General features: G+C 42.9%; 1 long non-coding RNA gene across 1 annotated transcript in view; it reads right to left on the reverse strand.

The window, feature by feature from the left end:
* Positions 1 to 722: 722 nt before the first annotated feature.
* LOC148148995 (uncharacterized) overlaps positions 723 to 20,885 on the reverse strand; it is a 115,319-nt gene continuing 95,156 nt past the window's right edge. Inside the window, exons 2-3 of the long non-coding RNA XR_015758487.1 lie at positions 3,111 to 3,150; positions 723 to 1,705 (exon numbers count right to left, since the gene is read on the reverse strand). This is a non-coding gene — a long non-coding RNA (uncharacterized LOC148148995). The remainder of the gene's footprint in view (positions 1,706 to 3,110; positions 3,151 to 20,885) is intronic.

The raw sequence follows: 20,885 nt of genomic DNA on the forward strand, positions 1-20,885 counted from the left end.
CCAGACAACACCTGAAGAGCAGGACAATTGATGTTGAGGGCATAAACCCTTCCTAAACTGATTTTGACAAACAGAACAATGTTGATATGTGGATATGAGTATTCAAGGTTGAGAATACTTACAATGCTCTCAGAGAAATCAGTCTTTTAGAAGAATTTAAAACTTCCTTACCTTCTGGAATCAGAACTCATGTAGAAGGCCAAAAGGCAGCAAAAGCAAGACAAACAGTTATAATGGTTGATGATTATCAACTGATCCATAAACCTTTTTTTCCATCATCCTCAAATGTTTGAGAAGAATCATAAGTTGCTTTTCCAGCAATACATTTTCAGCTCTGATCTCCAGCATCTGCAGACCTCACTTTCTCCAAGAATATTAAATGGGAGAATGAAAGGAAGGCAGATAGCCAGCAAGGAAATGGACAGTAGGGAAAGTACCAAGAAATCCTTCTCAGTTTAGAAAGGAAATTGCGGAGAGTGGAGTTGAAGTTCGGAAGCTTAAATGTTTCTATTGCAATAATTCGGGCCATGTGAATTCACATAGCGCTACAGGAGTCAGTAAAAATGAGTCAGAAAAGGATAGCACCACAGACCTGGTTGTAACTATAGTTTGTTCTACAATAACATGGTAGTTGCGTTCTTGTGTGACCTCATGTTATAGAAAATCGCACAATAGAAATAACAGGGCCTATGGGAAAAACAGGGTTGGTCGAAACACTAAAAATCAAAACAAAAATAGTAGTTAGCTTAACACAAACGATACCAGAGTCTAAGTCAAGGTTAAACTTATATATTTTAATGAGATAATATAATAAACTTAACACTTTAAGGGATTTCTGAGTTACAGTACTGTATTAAGACAGGGGCTAAGGGTCATCATCAGCATCATCATTACTTTCAGATGCAATTCTGGATGCAGGATTATGATGAAAGAAAATATTTAGTCCAGAAGTGGATGGCTGTGGCTCATTGTCCTCAGATTGTTTCTTGGGGGTTGGCTTAAAAAAGGCATCTAGGTTTTTGCTGCTTTGCCATCTTTCTTCTTTCATCAAGAAGCTGTTTGTAGGGTGCCAGATAAGACTTTATGCCATGAACTGCTCTCCTGCTGCCGTCTGCATTGTAATCGTTGTCTTCAAGGAGCTGCGACTGTTTCTCAGCTTCCCTCAGAACAGAAGACAAAAGAAATGGAGTGTTCTCATGGTGCTGCATTCTGGACTTCATTGTCTTCACCTCGGGCTTCAATTGCCCCCATAGCAACAAGTTACTGTAGATCAGTCTCCACTTCAAATCCAACTTGCTTTGCAAGAGTGACACAATGTTCTCTGATTGCTGGGAGCTCCTCTGACAGTTCAACACCTTTAAAGTCATGAAGAAAATCTGGGAACAGCTTCCACTAAACTGCATGCGAGCAGTCCTTACTGATATCATCCCTGGCCTCCACAATGATGTCAATAGCATTGTTAATGTTAAAGCTCTTCCAAAATTGAAGCACACTGTCCTCATTATTCCTCTCAGTAGCTGCAATCAGCTTTCTGAATGTGCACTTTAAATAATAAGCTTTAAAAGCTGCCATTGCACCCTGGTCCGTGAGTTGAATGAGAGAGATTGTTTTCAGAGGGAGAAATAACACTTTGATGTTTTCAGAAAGTTTATCTTGGTGCATTGTCCCCAGAATGAGGAGAATCTTGAAATCCAAATCTTTACTCCTGCAAAAATTTCTAAAATCATTCCTTGAAAACATCAACAATAAGGTCAGAAAACACTTGCCCTGTCATCCAACCTCCTTTGCTTGTTATGAAGTAAACACCTCGAGTGGACTTTAAGGTAACCGGCATGGAATCACGTAATAGCCAATGGGAGTTCGTGTTTAAAAAAAAATTTCCCCAACTCACTAATCGCGTTACAGCCAAATTGTGTTGATGAAATGCACGTTATGGGAGAATGACCTGCATAACAGAAGGTCCATGGTGAATTCTGACATTAGTAAAGAGATGTGTAAGGTAGATGAGAGGGATGCAGGATTTTTATAAAAAGGAAACGCGACTGCTTTTTCTTCAGGTGAGATAGCTAAACCTATAATCATACTAACACAATCACCTTTACTGGAGAAAGAATTAATTTTTCCTCCAGAGAATTTAATGGGAGCCAAAGTATTAATAAATGGGATTGGTGGAGAATATATTATTCCATTATATAAAGTACAAATAGAATGTGATCTGATCTTAGGAGAAGTAATTGCTGGAGAAATAAAAAATATTACTATTGAGACTTACTTCTGGGTAATGATTTGGCAGGACTAAAGATAGTAGCTTCAACCGTAATTACAGAATGTTGAAAGGAGGTACAAGAAACAGAACAATTTTAGGAACAGTTCCTGGTATCTTTCCTTCATGTGTGGTTACCAGAGCAATGGTTAAATAAAACCCATCAATATGGGTTAATGTGATACCACAAGCAAATGAAACTGTAGCTGATACTTTCTTAAAGGGTGAAGGTAATCCAGGTGGATTGTTATAGCATTCCTAATTATGACACAAAAAGCAGACCCTTAATTAAATAAATTAGCACAATATTCTGACACTGAAGTAGAGACCAAGGAAGTTGCAAAGTACTGTTAACTTAAGAACAGAATGTTAATGAGGAAGTGGTAACTCTGTCATTAGATCTACAAATAAAGAATGGTTATTGATAATGGTACTGCCCAGCTATCGTAGAGATATATTGTGAGTAGCACATGTGATTCCCATGGTCGGACACGTGTGTATTTGGAAAACTCAGGAGTCCGTAAACAGATATTTTACCTGACCAAAACTGCATAAAGATATGCTGTAATTTTGTAAAACATGCCAAGTTGTAGGTAAAGCACGTGATTAGACCAGCATCCCTGATTCCTATACCAGCTTTTGAGGTCCATTAAAATTGATTAGAGATAAATTGCTAAGCCGAGAAACGAAACTTCAATGTTAGGGTGTGTGTCCACATTTCTCAAAGGGTTATCAGGAGCATGCAGAGGAACATTTGAAGACTTCCTAAAATAAGATGAAAGAGTGGACTGATAAATATGCCACAACCAGAATTTTTAAAGCAGGAAATGAAGTTTTAGTACCTTACCTTTACAAGGTGAGCCATTAAAAGCAGAATTCAATGGTCCCTACAAAGTAATTAAAACGGTTAGTCAAGAAACATACTTAATTGATACTTCTGATCATAGGAAAAAGAATCAATTGTGTCATGTGAACATATTAAAACAGTGCTATTGTAGAGAAGACAATGAGAATGTATAGGTGTGTCAAGCAGTAAGTGTAGTTGAGAAAGATATTTTTGAAAAAGTATGAAAGCCAAAGAGAATTGATCAATTCCCAAAGTGAACATCTTACTATTAAGTTAACAGTTCAGAGATATTAGAGAATTCAGATACTACATTTTCATTTCTGGAAAAACGTCAACAGGGAGATATAGTGAGATTCGCTTTAGAATAATTGAATCATAGAATCCCTACAGTGTGGAAACAGGCCATTTGGCCCAACAAGTTCATACCAACTCTCTGAGAAGTATCCCACCCAGACTCATTCCCTACATTTCCCCTGACTAATGCACCTAACCTACACATCCCTGAACACTATGGGCAGTTTAGTTTGGCCAATTCACCTAACCTGCACATCTTTGAATTACTCAGAAAATACAAAGATGTTTGCAAAAAATACACTTGGATTTCTAATGTCCACATATTTTGCTGTTATTTATACATACCCTGCATGATACTCTTTTTTAAAAAAAAGCCGAACATTTCTGAATGATTGAGCAGAAACAGCTTGTCGCATGACTGGAACCTGCATTTGTTGAAGTGTTTAAGCATACAATTTGGATTCTGACTTCAGTTGCTGTTTGAATACCATTAGAAGAGCAGCTCACTGCCTTAGAAAGCTGGAGAGCACGCTGCCTAGTTGCTCTCATAAATCTCATCTCCAAAATAAAATCGTGCATTTTGTCTGAAAATTGGACTCACAAGAAATATTGCTGTACCTCTGACTTCAATTGATTACATCCCAGTCCCCAAGAAAAGAATTGCTACGAGATCAGTCAACCGAGAAATACTCAGTTGGTTATAGATCTACTGGATCTAAGTTATATCAATCTATACTCAATATCTTTGATTTTTAAAAAAAATATTTGTAACTTCTTCCCTTTCTACCTTGCATGCTTGTGTACGTGAGAGTGAAGTAGTGAAGCAATTCCCCCAAATTTTGAATGTTCTGTTAATAAATTCTACCTCATCTAAGGGTCTTGCAAAAATTGGAATCCTAATATGGGGCTTTGGAGAACGCCATCTGGCCTACACTGTGAAAGGACTGCAGTAAAAAGGAGTGAGGAAATTAAATTGCTGTATTGTTGGTTTTAAATAGTTTCTATGTATCTTAATAGCTCCTTTGATCATTTTAAATGTGTCAATTAGATTATTCTTTAATCTGTTATATTAACAAGTACAAAGCATCTCCTTCAATCTTCCCTTAAAATGTAGTACTTTTACACCCAGTATCATTCTGATGAAACTACAATGGACACTTCAAAGCCTATACATTAAGATATGCCCATGACTGCACACAGAGCTATAGAACATTACAGTGCAATACAGGCCCTTCGGCCCTTGATGTTGCGCCGCCCTGTGAAACCAATCTGAAGTCCATTCTCGTCCATATGCCTATCCAATGACCATTTAAATGCCCTTAAAGTTGGCAAGTCTACAGCTGTTGCAGGCAGTGCGTTCCACGACCCGAATATTCTGAGTAAAGAAACTACCTCTGACATCTGTCCTATATCTATCACCCCTCAATTTGAAACTATGCCCCCTCATGCCCCCCTATGTCCTAGCTCTGTATGGCTATGATATAGCTTCGCCTGCTTTATATTCCAGCTCTCTTGACGAAAAGGCCAACAATTCATTTGTTCACATTTTTGTTAACATTCATATATATAGGGTGAAATATTCTTTGAATCTTTCTTCATAATGGGTCTGCTACAAAATCCTCTGAGCATCTCATTATCCTCCATGTACAGTTAATATTTTAAAGTTATCGAACTTGCCTTAATTTATAAGCAACCCTTTTATTTCAATATGTGGAACATTCCAAATTGCAATTTGGACCTTAGAGAGAGTGTTCTTCTTTCCATTGTTCCCATTCTTATTCACCTCATAAATCTCATTTCAATTGTGTGCTTGTTTAACAGATCACATTATACTCTCACATGTCCCAAAATATCTCTTCCTATTTTTCTCCACTCATATGTCCCATTCTTTCTGCTATTATGTAACCTGTTCTTCATCATCTGCTCTCATACATCCCATTCTCTCTCTCCTCCGAGGTGACCGGTTCTCTCTCTCCTCTCATGCATCCTGTTCTCACATCCCATACCTGAATCATGACTGCTCTTTCCAATATTATCAGAACAGTGGTAAAGAGCAAAGAAAATGCATAATTTGGATTTACTTCCAAAGAAACTTCAAAAATCCATTGATCTTTCCAAACAATGAAATGAAACTTATGTAACCTGATCTCTCATTTATTACCGATTAAACCGAGATAATTTAAATTCACTTGCTAATTCTAGCTTGGTCCATATGACTCAATGCTAAAGGTTTGTATTCAGCACACATTCCACAGATCGATGATTCATAACCCAACCTGCATCATAATCATGGTTGTCAAAAAACATTCGAGGCTCATGGAGGTTAAATCCACAGATCAAATACACCCTGATTTTGTGGGCTGAATTTTACAAAAAATGGCTGGTTGAGCTCAAATTTGGTTGAGCTTCATGGAGGATTTCTCTCCAGTTTAGTCTCTTACTTTTTAAAGGCATAAATATTGGAACAAGACAGTAGAGGAGAAACCCTCGACTATCTGTTCTACAGCTTGTAAGGTGTTTTACATTTGATCAAGAGGGCGGAATGGGCCTCAGTTTAAAGAAGTTCATATTTTTTAGAGGTTTCGTTTTGTTCGCTAGTATTTTATGATGTTCTCAACTTGACAGTGGAATGAATTGTACACTGAAATTTCACAGATAGTAAGTGCCCAAGGAGACTGATGAGAATATCCAGAGGATATGCAATATTCTTTCAAACTGTTATCCCACAAGATACTACAATAGTTTACATGTAAATAACATAATTATTCTAGATAAGTGTTGACAAAATTGCTCAATATTTGGGGAGATTGGATGGGCAGGGGAAGATTAAAACAACTGCCACCGCAACAACAGATGCCATTATCAGATTAGAGGAAGAGGAAGTTATGATTAGCAGCAAGTCTGAGAGTGAGAACAGAGACAAACTCTGTCCAGAATAAAGCTGTTGAACAGACCTACATTAAGCTTATATATTTTTACAGCAAATTTCTCAAGGCATATTTGAAGGAAAGAGAAGAACATCACTATAAGCTCTTTAAAAAGAAATGGGCTGAATCTTGTGTTGCTTTGGCTAAGTTTTAGTTTTGTCAAGTTTCATGGAGGGTTTCTTGTGCATCTTACCTAATTCACTTCATAAACTACATACCCTACTCCTATGGCATTACTAGTCATAACCAGAACAGCTCACACTGCTGGGATATCCTGGAATGTACAGGCAACACTTAGTGCTGATGCAGAACACTGAAGAGAACACTGTTAATCTAGAGATACCCTGCACAGTTCCTGACATTTGCCCCAAATATGGAAGAGAAGGGTAAATTGGCACTCACTTTGCAGGCTAGAACCTAGAGGCCCTGGTGGATGCAGACTCTGGATGTCCTCTTCCCTCAGGACTGGCAGTGGAAGCCACTGAAACCAGACCATGGCAGCCTGGAACCTGGGTCAGTGCAGTCACAGCCCTGTGAAGGAATGTCCAGCAATTATAGGAAGAAAGTCCCTGAACCTCTATACTTCACCTGCTAAATATCCCCATCTCCACTCCAATACTCCATACTCACTCTATCTCTGCTACTAAACCACCTCCGAGAAATCTGCAACACCTTCCCTCACTGACTCACTTCCCAATTCCAACACAACTAACTCTACATGGCCTCTGCACTGTTTACTCACTCACTGCAGACACCTCCCTATCTGCACCAAAAGTAACAGCAGTGTCACCCTCTTTCATCTCCCTTAAAAACTGACCTCTGTGTAATTCCAGGAGGAAAACGGCTCACAATAGGGCAGAAAATGTTCACATGGGTTATGGGCTTTCCCATATTTGGCTCCTCATCCGTTATGGGGACAGGATTCTGACTCTGGCCGCCCTAAGTAGCCTACTGCCTGCCCGAATCCTGGACTGATATTGGAGGCTGCTCTTGACTTAATGTGTTCGGATCTCCTGATCACAGACTATCTCCTTTGACTTGACTGAGGACTGCTGCCAACAATGACAAACTTCCTGGTTTTGTGTCCGTGCTAAGCGGCACAGCAATACAGCAGTGCTGAGTGGCTGGCATCACTAATTTAGGCGCAAGGCAGAAAAAGGCATGGCAAGGCAAGGAAATTGTGAACATCCGGGTCGGCTCAAAGTGAGTAAACTCTAAGAGAGTAAGCGAACAGCCCAGAGATGCAGATTCGTCCAGTCTGTGAGCTTGGTACATATCCCTGGGCACATAGTGTCCATGCCTATAGAGTGTGCTCTGAGATTTTGATGCCTAACATTGAGACATTGCGGAACAAGCTGTGGGCTGAAATTGTCAACCTGGTCTGACTTCCAGCTCAAGAACTCTCAGCATCTAGTTTGCTCAAGGCAGATGAGAGAAAGTAAATTAATATACAATATAAAAATTAAAATATATGTAAATGTTCAGAAAGGATCCCCATTGGAAAATCATATGAAAAACATAAGACACAGGAGCAGGAGTAGGCCATTCAGCCTGTTGAGTCTTTTCTGGCATTCAATAAGATTGTGGCTGATCATCTACTTCAATTTGATTTTCCTGAACCACCATTTTGTCCTTTGATGTTTTTAACATGTAGAAATCTATTGATTTCCATCTTGAACATTGTCGCAACTCATTGAGTTAGCACATTGGAAATCAAGTCTTGCTAATCCTGGAGTTGTCACAGAAGTTAAAGATTTTATCAATGTTCACAAAATTCCAAATCTGCCTGTCTTTTTAGATCCAGGTTAACAGAAGCATGGACCAGGTTCCTGTGCTGAACAAGAATTATTACTTATTACAAATTACTGTAGGTAAACAAATATGAATTGTTGACATGTAACTCCACTGAAACTCTCAAACCTGTTATAAAATTGTCCTTGCACACACATAAAGAAAGATGCAAAAAAAGTCAGTGGTATGGATGGATGGGAATGAAGTTCAGTAGTCCCTGTCTTCATGGTTCACTCAGATGTTCCTTTTGGTTCACAATGACTTGCTGGTCCTTGATCTTTCTTCTCGAAATACTTTCATCTGCTATCAAGAGGCACAATGTGACTGGTTTAGAAATTGCTGTCTTATTGGCTACAAGCCACAGCCTACAGCAATTGATGAGGGAAATAAACTGACTTTCTTCAGGCTTTAGTTGTGTTATACCACAGAAAGGCAGCACCTCCCTGTCCGGAGGTCCAAAGGCTTCTTGCTATACCATTCACACCCACAAACTGTTCAGCTACTTGTATGCCAACCACATAGTTGTTGGCAGGAAGGGGGGCTTTGTGACAAGTCATCACTACTCCACAGAGTAATGAGCTACTCGTTGCTGACTAAGCCCCACTTTGTACACACCCTGGTGCAAGTTCATCAGCAAATAATCTTCCCCCACTGGTGAGTAAGCCACAGTCTAAATAACTTTACAATATGTGTTGGTAGCTTGCTTTTAAAAAGCAAAGCAATCCCTTTTACATCTTTTGCTTTTTAAAATAGATCTTTACCTATGTCAGTCCACAATCCAAAATATTTTTTTTATTTCAAAAATATACTTTATTCATAAAATAATTTGATGGTCTGTACAATTGGTCATGCCATACATATGTAAACATGTACATATAGAGATCAGAATTTATCATTTTTATACAGGTCTGTACATTTTTCAATCATATGCCCATATAATTAGCTGAGGCGTCAGCAAAGCCCAAATGACTGCATGGGCCCCCTGTTCTTCTTAGGCAGGCAGATGTTACACGGTGGTCTTTCCCCACCGCGCCTTGGCGGCAGCTGCCCCAAGCTTCAGCGCGTCCCTCAACACGTAGTCCTGGACCTTGGAATGTGCCAGTCTGCAGCACTCAGTCGGGGTCAACTCCTTCAACTGGAAGATCAGCAGGTTTCGGACCGGCCAGAGAGCGTCCTTCACCGAGTTGATGATCCTCCAGGCACAGCTGATGTTCGTCTCGGTGTGCGTGCCGGGGAACAGACCGTAGAGCACGGAGTCCCGCGTCACGGCGCTGCTCAGGACGAACCTCGACAAGCACCACTGCATTCCTCTCCAGACTTCCTCTGCATAGGCACATTCCAGAAGGAGGTGTGTGACAGTCTCGTCCCCCCCGCAGCCGCTTCGAGGGCAGCGTGCGGTGCGGCTGACAGTCCGGGCGTGCATAAAGGATCTCACAGGCAGAGCCCTTCTCACCACCAGCCAAGCCATGTCTTGGTGCTTGTTGGAAAGTTCTGGCGATGAGGCATTCTGCCAAATGGCTTTGACAGCCTGCTCAGGGAACCGCTCAATAGGATCCTCCCTCTCCTTTTCCCGAAGGGTCTCAAGGACACTACGTGCTGACCACTTCCTGATGGACTTGTGGTCAAAGGTGTTTTTCTTCATAAACTTCTCCACGAAGGACAGGTGATACGGAATGGTCCAACTACTCGGAGCGTTCCGCGGCAGCGAGGCCAGGCCCATCCTTCGCAACACCGGGGACAGGTAGAACCTCAGTACGTAGTGACACTTGGTGTTTGCATACCGGGGATCCACGCACAGCTTGATGCAGCCACACACAAAGGTGGCCATCAGGGTGAGGGTGGCATTGGGTGTATTTTTTTCCCCCGTTGCCCAGATCTTTGTACAGTGAGTCCCTTCAGACCCGGTCCATCTTTGACCTCCATATAAACTGGAAGATGGCCCGGGTGACTGCAGCGGCACAGGTTCTGGGAATAGGCCAGACCTGTGCCACGTATAATAGCAATGACAGTGCCTCACACCTGATGACCAGGTTTTTTCCCGTGATGGAGAGCGACTGTAGCGTCCATCTGCCCAGTTTCTGCCTCACTTTGCTGATACGCTCCTCCCAAGACTTGGCGCATGCCCCAGCCCCCCCGAACCAAATACCCAGCACCTTTATGTGGTTGGTCCTGATGGTGAAGGGGATCGAGGATTGGTCGGCCCAGTTCCCAAAGAGCATGGCCTCGCTCTTGCCTTGGTTTACCTTGGCCCCCGAGGCCCGTTCGAACTGGTCACATATGCACATGAGTCTGTGCATGGACAGTGGATCCGAGCAGAAAACGGCGACGTCATCCATGTACAGGGATGCCTTAACCTGCAGGCCCCCGCTGCCAGGAATAGTCACCCCTCTCTGGCTCGCATCCTTCCTGATGGACTCGGCAAATGGCTCTATGCAGCACACAAACAAGGCAGGAGAGAGAGGGCAGCCCTGCCTGACTCCAGATCTGGCTGGGAAGCTATCTGATTCCCACCCCATTGATTGAGGCTGCACTGACAATGTTGGTGTAGAGCAGTCTGATCCAATTGCAGATTCCCTCCCCAAAGCCCATTTTGGAGAGAACATCTCTCATATACCTGTGTGATATCCTGTCAAAGGCTTTCTCCTGGTCCAGGCTGATCAGGCAGGTGTCCAACCCCCTGTCCTGCACGTAGGCGATCGTATCCCTGAGGAGCGCGAGGCACTCAGCGATCTTCCTGCCCGGCACAGCACAGGTTTGGTCAGGGTGAATCACCGACCCTAGAGCAGATCTGACCTGGTTGGCGATTACCTTTGACAGAATTTTGTAATCCGCATTCAATAGTGAGGTTGGTCTCCAATTTTTGAGTTCCTCCCTCTCCCCCTTCTGCTTGAAGATGAGGGTGTCCACAATCCAAAATATAGCATTGCAGTGAAGCAGTCTGGGAACAGTATCTGACAGTTGGCAAGATAGTGAAACTGTATGAGAACATATCTGACAGTTGGCTTTACAGTGAAGTAGACTGGCAACAATGTCCTCTAGCATCATTGCAATGAAGCATTCTGGGGTGGCAGTGTTTGCTGACAGCAACAATTGTGGGCAACTTTGCATGCATGCTCATTCAGAGACATATGTTTCCAAGCAATGACATCAAAATGTAGATTTTACTTGTAACATCATGCACAAATACATCACTGTGCATGTGCATGTGTGAGTTTGAACTGGGCTTCAGTGGTGTAGAGAGGCTGCGCTGAATGGGGGGAAGCTCTCAGAGTGAGAAGGGAAGATGAGAGCCTGGGAAATCGGGAGTAGAGGTATGGGGACGGGGAAAGATTTGACAAGGAGCACCTAGTCGCCATGACAGGGTAGGGGAGTGGCAAGGACAGCCAAAGAGGTGGGAGGCTCTCTCTGTCTCTGCCTCCTTTCCATGTTCCCCTCCCAGTTCTCTGCACCAACCTCCTTCCCCTCTGGTGCTTTGCTGGATCATAATCTCACCACTCGCTTCCTGGGTCCTCACAATCTCTCTTCACCCAAGCCTACACGGCCTGACCATCAAAACCCTCCCATCCATCATCCCTGCCATCTACTCCCCCAACCCAGTCCCAATTTCCAGACCTATAGCAGCAGCATAGTGAAGCAGTGTAGGAAGAATGTCCATCTCATCATCAAAGTAAAGCAGTCTGGGAACAGTGTTTTGTAGCAGAATTGCAGTGAATAGGTAATAAAATAATATCCAACTGTCAGCATTATAGTGAGGCAGCCTGCTAGCAGTGTCCTGTAGTAGCATTGTGGTGAAACAGTCTAGGAACAGTCTCTGACAGGCAGCACCACAGTGAAGCAGTCTGAGATCAGTTGATTAGCTCAGTTAGCTGGACAGCAGGTTGGCAATGCCAGAGAGATGCCAACAGCATAGATTCAATTCTTGCACTGGCTGAGATTACCCTGAAGGTCTCGCCTTCTCAACATCTCAGCTTCTAGAGACCCTCAAGTTAAATCAGCACCAGTCATCTCTCTCTGGTGACAGAATAGCCATAGGATCTGATAAGATTTTACCTTCTAGAAGCAGTCTGGGAATTGTGTCAAAACATGAGGGTGCGTAAGTGGAACTAGCTGATTGTGTAAGGCCCAGGGAGAATTTATACCATTTTTATTGCTTATAGTTTGTAAGATTCTTATGTTGGATTTATAGTTAGCAAGGGCCATAGTGCAGAGGTCCAGAGATAAAAGACTCTAGAGTAATGATATAGATGATGGAACAAATGCAATATCTCCAATTTTGCAGACAAGACAAAACTGGCTGGGAGGGTGAACTGTCAGGAGGATGCAGATATGCTTCAGTGTGATTTGGAGAAGTTGAGTGAGCAACTGGGTGGCAGATGAAGTATAATGTAGATAAATATGAGGTTAGCCACTTGGTAGCAAAACAGGAAGACAGATTATTATCTGAATGAACAGATTGGAAAAGGGGAATTGCAATGAGACCTGGGTGTTCTTGTGTATTAGTCTCTGAAAGTAGGCATGTACATGAGGCAGGTGGTGAAAAAGGCAAATTGTTTAATAAAATAAAGAGCTGCAGATGATGAAGATATCATAAAACAAAAAATTGCTGGAGAAACTCAGCAGGTCTGGCAGAATCTGTGGGGTAATACAGAGGTCGCGTTTTGAGTCCAGTGATCCTTTGCCAGAACCCTTTTTAAGAAGGCAAATAATATTTTGACCTTGATACCAAGAGGATTTGAGTACAGCATTAAGAATATTTAGTGCAGTTTTGAACTTATCTGAGGAAGGATTCTCTGTTTATAGAGGGAGTACAACTAAGATTTACCAGACTGCTTCCTGGGATAACAGGACTGATGTATGAGAGAGTCCGGCTCAGTTCATTGCAGTTTAGGAGAATGAGAGGGCCTATAGAACCCTATAAAATGTTAACAGGTTAAACAAGGCAAAGGCAGGAAAAATGTTCCCAATGACGGGGAGTCCAGAACCCCACAGTAAAGATATGGGGTGGGTCATTTAGGCTGAGATGAGGTGAAATTTCTTCACCCAGAGAGTGCTAAGTAGTTGAGGCCGAAACATTGCATGTGTTCAAGAAGGCGATATATATAATTCTTGGGGCCAAAGGTATATAAAAGCTTTACGGAGAAGGTGGGAACAGGATATTGTGTTGGATGATCAGCCACGATTATCCTGAAGCGTGGAGAGTGCGAATCCTCTTGCAAGGATGCCTGACTTGAAGAAGTTTTCCTCCTATCTCTACAAGAATCTCAGGGAGTCCCTCTCCCACTGCAACTCCCAGGTCATTTCCTCCGCCCTGAAGCTCTTCTCCTCCCCCACTCACCCATTGTACTCTATGCTACTTTCTCCCCACCCCACCCTCCCCTAGCTTATCTCTCCACGCTTCAGGCTCTCTGCCTTTATTCCTGATGAAGGGCTTTTGCCCGAAATGTCGATTTTGCTGAAGCTCCTCGATGCTGCCTGAACTGCTGTGCTCTTCCAGCACCATTGATCCAGAATCTGGTTTCCAGCCTCTGCAGTCATTGTTTTTACCTAAACGCAGGAACAATCTTGCAACTGAGACAACAGAGGACACATAACATAAATCTATTCCAGATTCCATCAAACCACTTCTGCTTTTACAGACTTGTTTTACTGACTCTTTTCAAAAGTTTGCCACTATCACATCCACACAAGACAGTACTTTGTGCTGAAGACAACAATCCTGTACAATTTGTAACAACATCAGTGCTGTTGACTAAAAAAAATCGGATCACTCATTTAACAGCTTGTGAGATGCCAATGGAGACGGTCTTCCTTCCACCCTATGTTTTTCTAATTTCAGTTAGTGTCAAATGAAATTCACAGCACATGGCAAATTTTCGTATGCAACTCTGTTGTTGGAATCAGATAATCCCTACACTCCAGAAAGAGGCCATTTGGCCCATTGAGTCTTCACTGACCCTCCAAAAAGCATCCATTCCAGAGCCATCCCCCAACCCTATTGCCATAGCTCCTCAATTACCATTGTTAATCCACCTAGCCTGCCCATCCCTGGACACAACGAGGCAATTCATTGTGGCCAAACCTAACCTGTACATCTTTGGATTGTGGGAGGAAACTGGAGCACCTGGTGGAAGCCCAAGCAAACATGTGCAGAATGTGTAAACTCACATGGATAGTCACCAAGGCTGAAATCAAACCTGGGTCCCTGGCACTGTGAGGCTGCAGTGAGCCACTGTGCCATCCTGCTCACCTTATTAACTATGCAACTGACTATATAATTATGCAACCATAGTCTCTAACTTATGTGACATCAGGTGCACTTGTTCTCTAAGCTGGTGCTGGCAACAGTAGTATCGATTCAATCAATGTCTTCATCCTGCCTGTTCTCCTCTTCCTCCATGAGGACAACGTGATTCTTCCCCCTCCTCCAGTTTCTTCAAAAAAGCAAGCTGAATCTTGTTACTGGGTAACGGTTACACTAGAACCATTAGGGTGCATCTTTGATGAGAGTTTGACGAAGAGGAGAAGATTTTGGTGAGACCATATGAAGCTTAATCCCTCCTGATTTGTCTGAAACCTTTGACACAATTGATTATATCATCCTCCTCTAACATTTCTCCACCTGCTAAAGAATGATGGCAGGATGTGCCTGCAGAAGAAGACACAGAGACAGTTTAATTGCTATTTTAATTAGAAACCCAATTGCATTGGTGTTCATACTTTAACAAAGTCTGTGTCTTCCTGAGGCGGGAACCTTGGCTCACTTGAAAAAAATGGTGAAGATTGTAGTGCTGGGCCAGTGTGATGTCAGTTTGATAAGGGGTGGCACGGTGGCACAGTGGTTAGCACCGCTGCCTCACAGCGCCAGAGACCCGCGTTTAATTCCTGACTCGGGCAACTGTCTGTGTGGAGTTTGCACATTCTCCATGTGTCTGTGTGGGTTTCCTCCAGGTGCTCCGGTTTCCTCCCACAGTCCAAAGATATGCAGATTAGGTGAATTGGCCATGCTAACTTGCCCATAGTGTTAGGTGAAGGGGTAAATGTAGGGGAATGGGTCTGGGTGGGTTGCTCTTCGGAGGGTGGGTGTGGACTAATTGGGCCGAAGGGCCTGTTTCCACACTGTAGGAAATCAAATCTAATCTAATCTAACTTGCCTGATTTTAACTGACTGATTGGTTGGAAAATCAGCTCAAGCCTCTTACATGAAAACCTGGATGAAATAGTTATTGGTGAATAAAGACTAGCTTCTTTTATTCACTTGTAGGACATGGGCATCGCTGACTGGCCAGCAGTTATGACCCATCCCATTTACCTGGAGAAGTTGATGGTGATTTGCCTTCTTAAACCATTCCAGTCCCTGTTGGTTGGCTCACAATGTCCTTATGGAGGGAATTCCATGATTTTGACCCAGTGACAGTGAAGGAACAGCAATATATTTCCAAGTCAGTGGTTTACAGGGAATTTGCAGGTGATGGTGTTATGCAGCCCTCGTCCTTCTAGATAGAAGTGTTTATGTGTTTGGAAGATGCTGTCTCAGGATCTTTGGTGAATATCTGTAGCGCATCTTGTAGATAGTACACACTGCTGCTACTGCGTCTTGGTGGTGGTGGAAGTGGATGTTTGTGGATATGGTGCCAATCAGGTGAGCTGCTTTGTCCTGGATAGTGTCAAGCTTGAATGTTGTTAAAGCTGCACTTATCCAGGCAAATCGGGAGTATTCCATTACAGTCGAGAGTGTGGCGCTGGAAAAGCACAACAGATCAGGCAGCATCTGAGGAGCAGGAGAAGCGACATTTTGGGCATAAGCGTCGATTCTCCTGCTCCTCGGATGCTGCCTGACCTGCTGTGCTTTTCCAGCACCACAACCTCAACTTTGATCTTCAGCATCTGCAGTCCTCACGTTTTCCTAATATTCTATCACACTCTTGACTTGCGCCTTATAGATGCTAAGTAGGCTTTGGGGAGTCAGGAGGTGAGTTACTTGCCACAGTATTCCTAGCTTGTGATCTGCTCTTGTAGCCACTGTGTTTATATGAGGAGTCCAGTGAGTTTCTGGTCAATGGTAAGCCCCAAGATGTTGGTGGTGGGGATTCAGTGATGGTAACATTGCTGAATGTTAAGGGGTTGTGGTTAGAATGTCTCTTGTTGGTGATGGTCATAGCCTGGTATTTGTATAGCATGAATGTTACTTGCCACTTGTCAGCCCAAGCCTAGGTATTGTCCAGATTATATATCATTTGAACATGGACTGCTTCGGTATCTCAGGAATCACGGACAATGCTGAACATTGTGCAATCATCAGCGAACATTACCACTTCTGACCTTATGATGGAGGGATCATTGAGAGAGCAGATGAAGATGGCTGGGCCTAGAACAAAGAGGAACTCCTGCAAACATGCCCTGGAGCTGAGATGACTGACTTTCAACAACCAAGACCAATTTCCAGGATTGAGTCCAACTAGTAGAGAGTTTTCAACCCCCCCCCCCCCCCCCCCCCACCCCACCCGATTTCCATTGATTCTGGTTTTGCTCAGGCTCCTTGAGACTACTTGGTTAAATGTGGCCTTGATGTGAAGATTCCATCAGTTTACACTCGCTTCACCTCTAAAATTAATTTTTTTTGTCCATGTTTGAACCAAGGCTGTAATGAGGTCAGGAGCAGAGTGACCCTGATAGCAATAATCTGCTTAGTTTGGTTCTGAGCATGTGGTGCTTGATAGCACTGTTGATAATGCCTTCCATCACTTCATTGATAATCGAAAGTAAACTGATGGAATGGTTATGATCAACACTGGGATCTACCTTTCCCCTTCCGTGTAAGGATTTCTCTTTTCCCCAGCCTCTATCCCTCATGGATTGGAATTGATTTAGGAAGTCAACTCACGGTTTATGGATCAACTCATAGTCATCAGCCACTTCAGCTACTAACCTCGCCATTTTAACTCTCTGCTCTTCCACATGAGTTTGCAATATGTCAGGCAGTCAATTTTTGAACTCCTCCAAAATAATTGTCTCTTTAAGAACATCATAAATTTGCTTTACTTTTAAGGCTCTTATCCATCTATCAAAATTACTTTGTTTGATCCTTTCAAACTCAATATAGGTTTGACCAGGGTCCCTCCTTAGATTCCTGAAACATTGTCTATTGGCTTCTGGTACAAGCTCATTAGCACTTAACATGGCTTTTTCTCACCTCCTCATATTACCCAAATACCTCCTCTGATAGTGACCTCACTAGCTCTACCTACAAGTTTGGTTTGGATCAACAAAACCCACATGGTCACTGGCCACTCCATTTGTTTAGCCACTTTTTCAAATGAGATGAAAAAGGTTTCCACATCCTTCTCATCAAATTTAGGCAATGCCTGAACATACTTAAACAGTTTCTCACCAGGCGTTTGCCTAGCAGGGGCTTGCTCATCCTCACTGTCTTCCTCATTAAGCCTACCTTCAGCCTTCATCTCCATCCTTTTATGCTGACTTCCCATTTTAAGTGTCAATTTCTGAGGTTCAAACTCTCTCTCTTTTTCTTTCCTTTCTGCTAAAGCCCTGTGTACATTTTCTTCTGATTTTAATCATAACTCAAACTGTTTCATTTCAGCTGCCCCTTCCCTATCTCTCATCCCCAACTCAAGCTGCTTCATTTGAAATGCAATTCTTGCCATCTCTATAGATCCTGATGGTGTTTCCAGCAAATTTAAATATTGAGCAACAGCTGAAATCATTGCATCTTTCCTCGCATTAGGAGGTAAATTCAACCCCAGCTTGTGTATTAATTCCCACAGCTTGGTCTTATTTGCCTTTTGTAAAACCCCCAGGGTCACTTCTTCCACCCCCAGAAACTCTTTGCTGACTGAAAGAACCATTGCTATTCGACCAAATCAACACCCAAAACAAAAGACACTAACATCTCCCATTTGCTGTTTAGATCCTGCAAAGAGCTCCCAGTCTGTTATGGACTAGACTGGACCCATCAAAACATTTTTAAGCAGGTAGCCCAGACTGTAACTTTGCTATTTGTTTAGCTAGGTGTATCGTGGATATTCCTGATGTAAATTAGCTGGGTCGACTGCCAAGTTTTCAACAAACAAAATTTATTTACAAAATTACATAATGTAACAGAAAGAACAGAAAATAGAATACCCGATAATTTATCCTATCCAAACCCGACTTAATGATGCTGTTGCGAAAATACGTGCTACAGTCCCAATACAACTGAACCGTAAAACCTCAGCTGCCAGGATTGGCCATTCCCCTTTCATTATACAAGTTACTTCTAAAACATGAAAGCCTTTGGCCTGAGGTATCAATTGTTTAGGGGTAAACAAAAAGGGCCCCAATAAACCATTCATCTCTGCACCAACTCAGCTGTTTCAGTGCCTGGGCTGTTTTATGAACCCTCTGAAAAAAATCAAGGACACAGTAACTTTGAGAAAACGTACCAGCTTTGTGACAATGAGTAGGTCTGCATTCAGTGAGATCCTAAGATATTTTATTCCCACAGAGCCAGTATGATATTATTGAAGCTCAATACAGTCATTAACATTAACGTTTTCAGAACTATTACCTGAAGAGAAAATGCAACCCCTGAGTATCAGATTTTAAAGTTCTGTAATCAATGTAAGACAATCATAGAAAACAGAAAGTAAATGTGCCGATCAATGGCCTCTGTAGATTGAACAGATGACCAGACTGCAGTGCAGAGCATTTAACAGAAATACTTCCTCATGCCTTGCTACTCTTTGCCCTCAATCTTCTAGTAGGAAAGTAATTATTGGGCAACATAGAATGGAAATGTGCATCAGGACCATGTGGAGATGCTGACACTGTTCCTTCTATGGGAATTGCCTGGCAAGTTGAAATTTCCAATTGGGCCATTACCAAGTTATCCATTTGAAACCCTTTGAAACTCTGAGATGAACTGGAGATTTTGGAGTGTTTCAAGTCACTTAACTTAAAAGTTAACCAGGAAAGGTTAGAGGTATTAGAACACGCTATAATTCCTGTCTGGAGGTAAAATTGGGCCTGTACCCTAATCAGAACCCCACCCTAATTTAACACCGACCAGCTCCCCTCCTGACTTGCATCCCCCTCTGCCTCCAATACCTCAAAGACCTATCCCCTAATTCCCATCCACCTAATTTAATTCTCAGTATAAGGCAAGCTACCATTGGAGGCAACAAATGCCAGCAGCTCGCCTCAAACATGAAAATGAGTCCAAGACTCATCTGATCAATCTGAAGCATAGTATTAATCTAGCTCAAGCCCAGGACCAAAATGTTACCATTTTGATATTAAAAATGTTCGCAAAAAATAACTGAATGCATTCCATGTATACCCAATCTTCACTGTCACCAAATGTGGCTTTTATCTCTTGACTCATTTGTTACATATGGCATATCATGTGTTGGTATCTGTCTCTGTGATTCTGTTTTGTGGTGGTGAGTATAGAGTCATAGAGATGTACAGCATGGAAACAGACCCTTCGGTCCAACCCGTCCATGCCGATCAGATATCCCAACCCAATCTAGTCCCACCTGCCAGCACCCGGCCCATATCCCTGCAAACCCTTCCTATTCATATACCCATCCAAATGCCTCTTAAATGTTGCAATTGTACCAGCCTCCACCACATCCTCTGGCAGCTCATTCCATACACATACCACCCTCTGCATGAAAAAGTTGCCCCTTAGGTCTCTTTTATATCTTTTCCCTCTCACCCTAAACCTATGCCCTCTAGTTTTGGACTCCCTGACCCCAGGGAAAAGACTTTGCCTATTTACCCTATCCATGCCCCTCATAATTTTGTAAACCTCTATAAGGTCACCCCTCAGCCTCTGACGCTCCAGGGAAAACAGCCCCAGCCTGTTCAGCCTCTCCCTGTAGCTCAGATCCTCCAACCCTGGCAACATCCTTGTAAATCTTTTCTGAACCCTTTCAAGTTCACAACATCCTTATGATAGGAAGGAGACCAGAACTGCACGCAATATTCGAACAGTGGCCTAACTAATGTCCTGTACAGCCGCAACATGACCTCCCAACTCCTGTACTCAATACTCTGACCAATAAAGGAAAGCATACCAAATGCCTTCTTCACTACTTATCTACCTGCGACTCCACTTTCAAGGAGCTATGAACCTGCACTCCAAGGTCTCTTTGTTCAACAACACTCCCTAGGACCTTACCATTAAGTGTATAAGTCCTGCTAAGATTTGCTTTCCCAAAATGCAGCACCTTGCATTTGGAGTACTGTGCCCAGTTTCAGTCCCCACACCTCAGGAAGGACATATTGGCACTGGAGCGTGTCCAGCGGAGATTCACATGGATGATCCCTGGAATGGTAGGTCTAACATATGAGGAACGGCTGAGGATCCTGGGATTGTATTCATTGGAGTTTAGAAGATTAAGGGGAGATCTAATGGAAACTTACAAGATAATATATGGCTTGGAGAGGGTGGACGCTAGGAAATTGTTTCCGTTAGGCGAGGAGACTAGGACCCGTGGACACAGCCTTGGAATTAGAGGGGGTAAATTCAGAACAGAAATGCAGAGACATTTCTTCAGCCAGAGAGTGGTGGGCCTGTGGAATTCATTGCCGCAGAGTGCAGTGGAGGCTGGGACGCTAAATGTCTTCAAGGCAGAAATTGACAAATTTTTGATGTCACAAGGAATTAAGGGCTACGGGGAGAATGCGGGTAAGTGGAGTTGAAATGCCCATCAGCCATGATTGAATGGCGGAGTGGACTCAATGGGCCGAATGGCCTTAC

Source organism: Chiloscyllium plagiosum, unplaced genomic scaffold, assembly GCF_037043375.1.
Source record: "Chiloscyllium plagiosum isolate Xiang-an unplaced genomic scaffold, Cpla_swu_hap1 HiC_scaffold_10, whole genome shotgun sequence".
NCBI lineage: Eukaryota > Metazoa > Chordata > Chondrichthyes > Orectolobiformes > Hemiscylliidae > Chiloscyllium > Chiloscyllium plagiosum.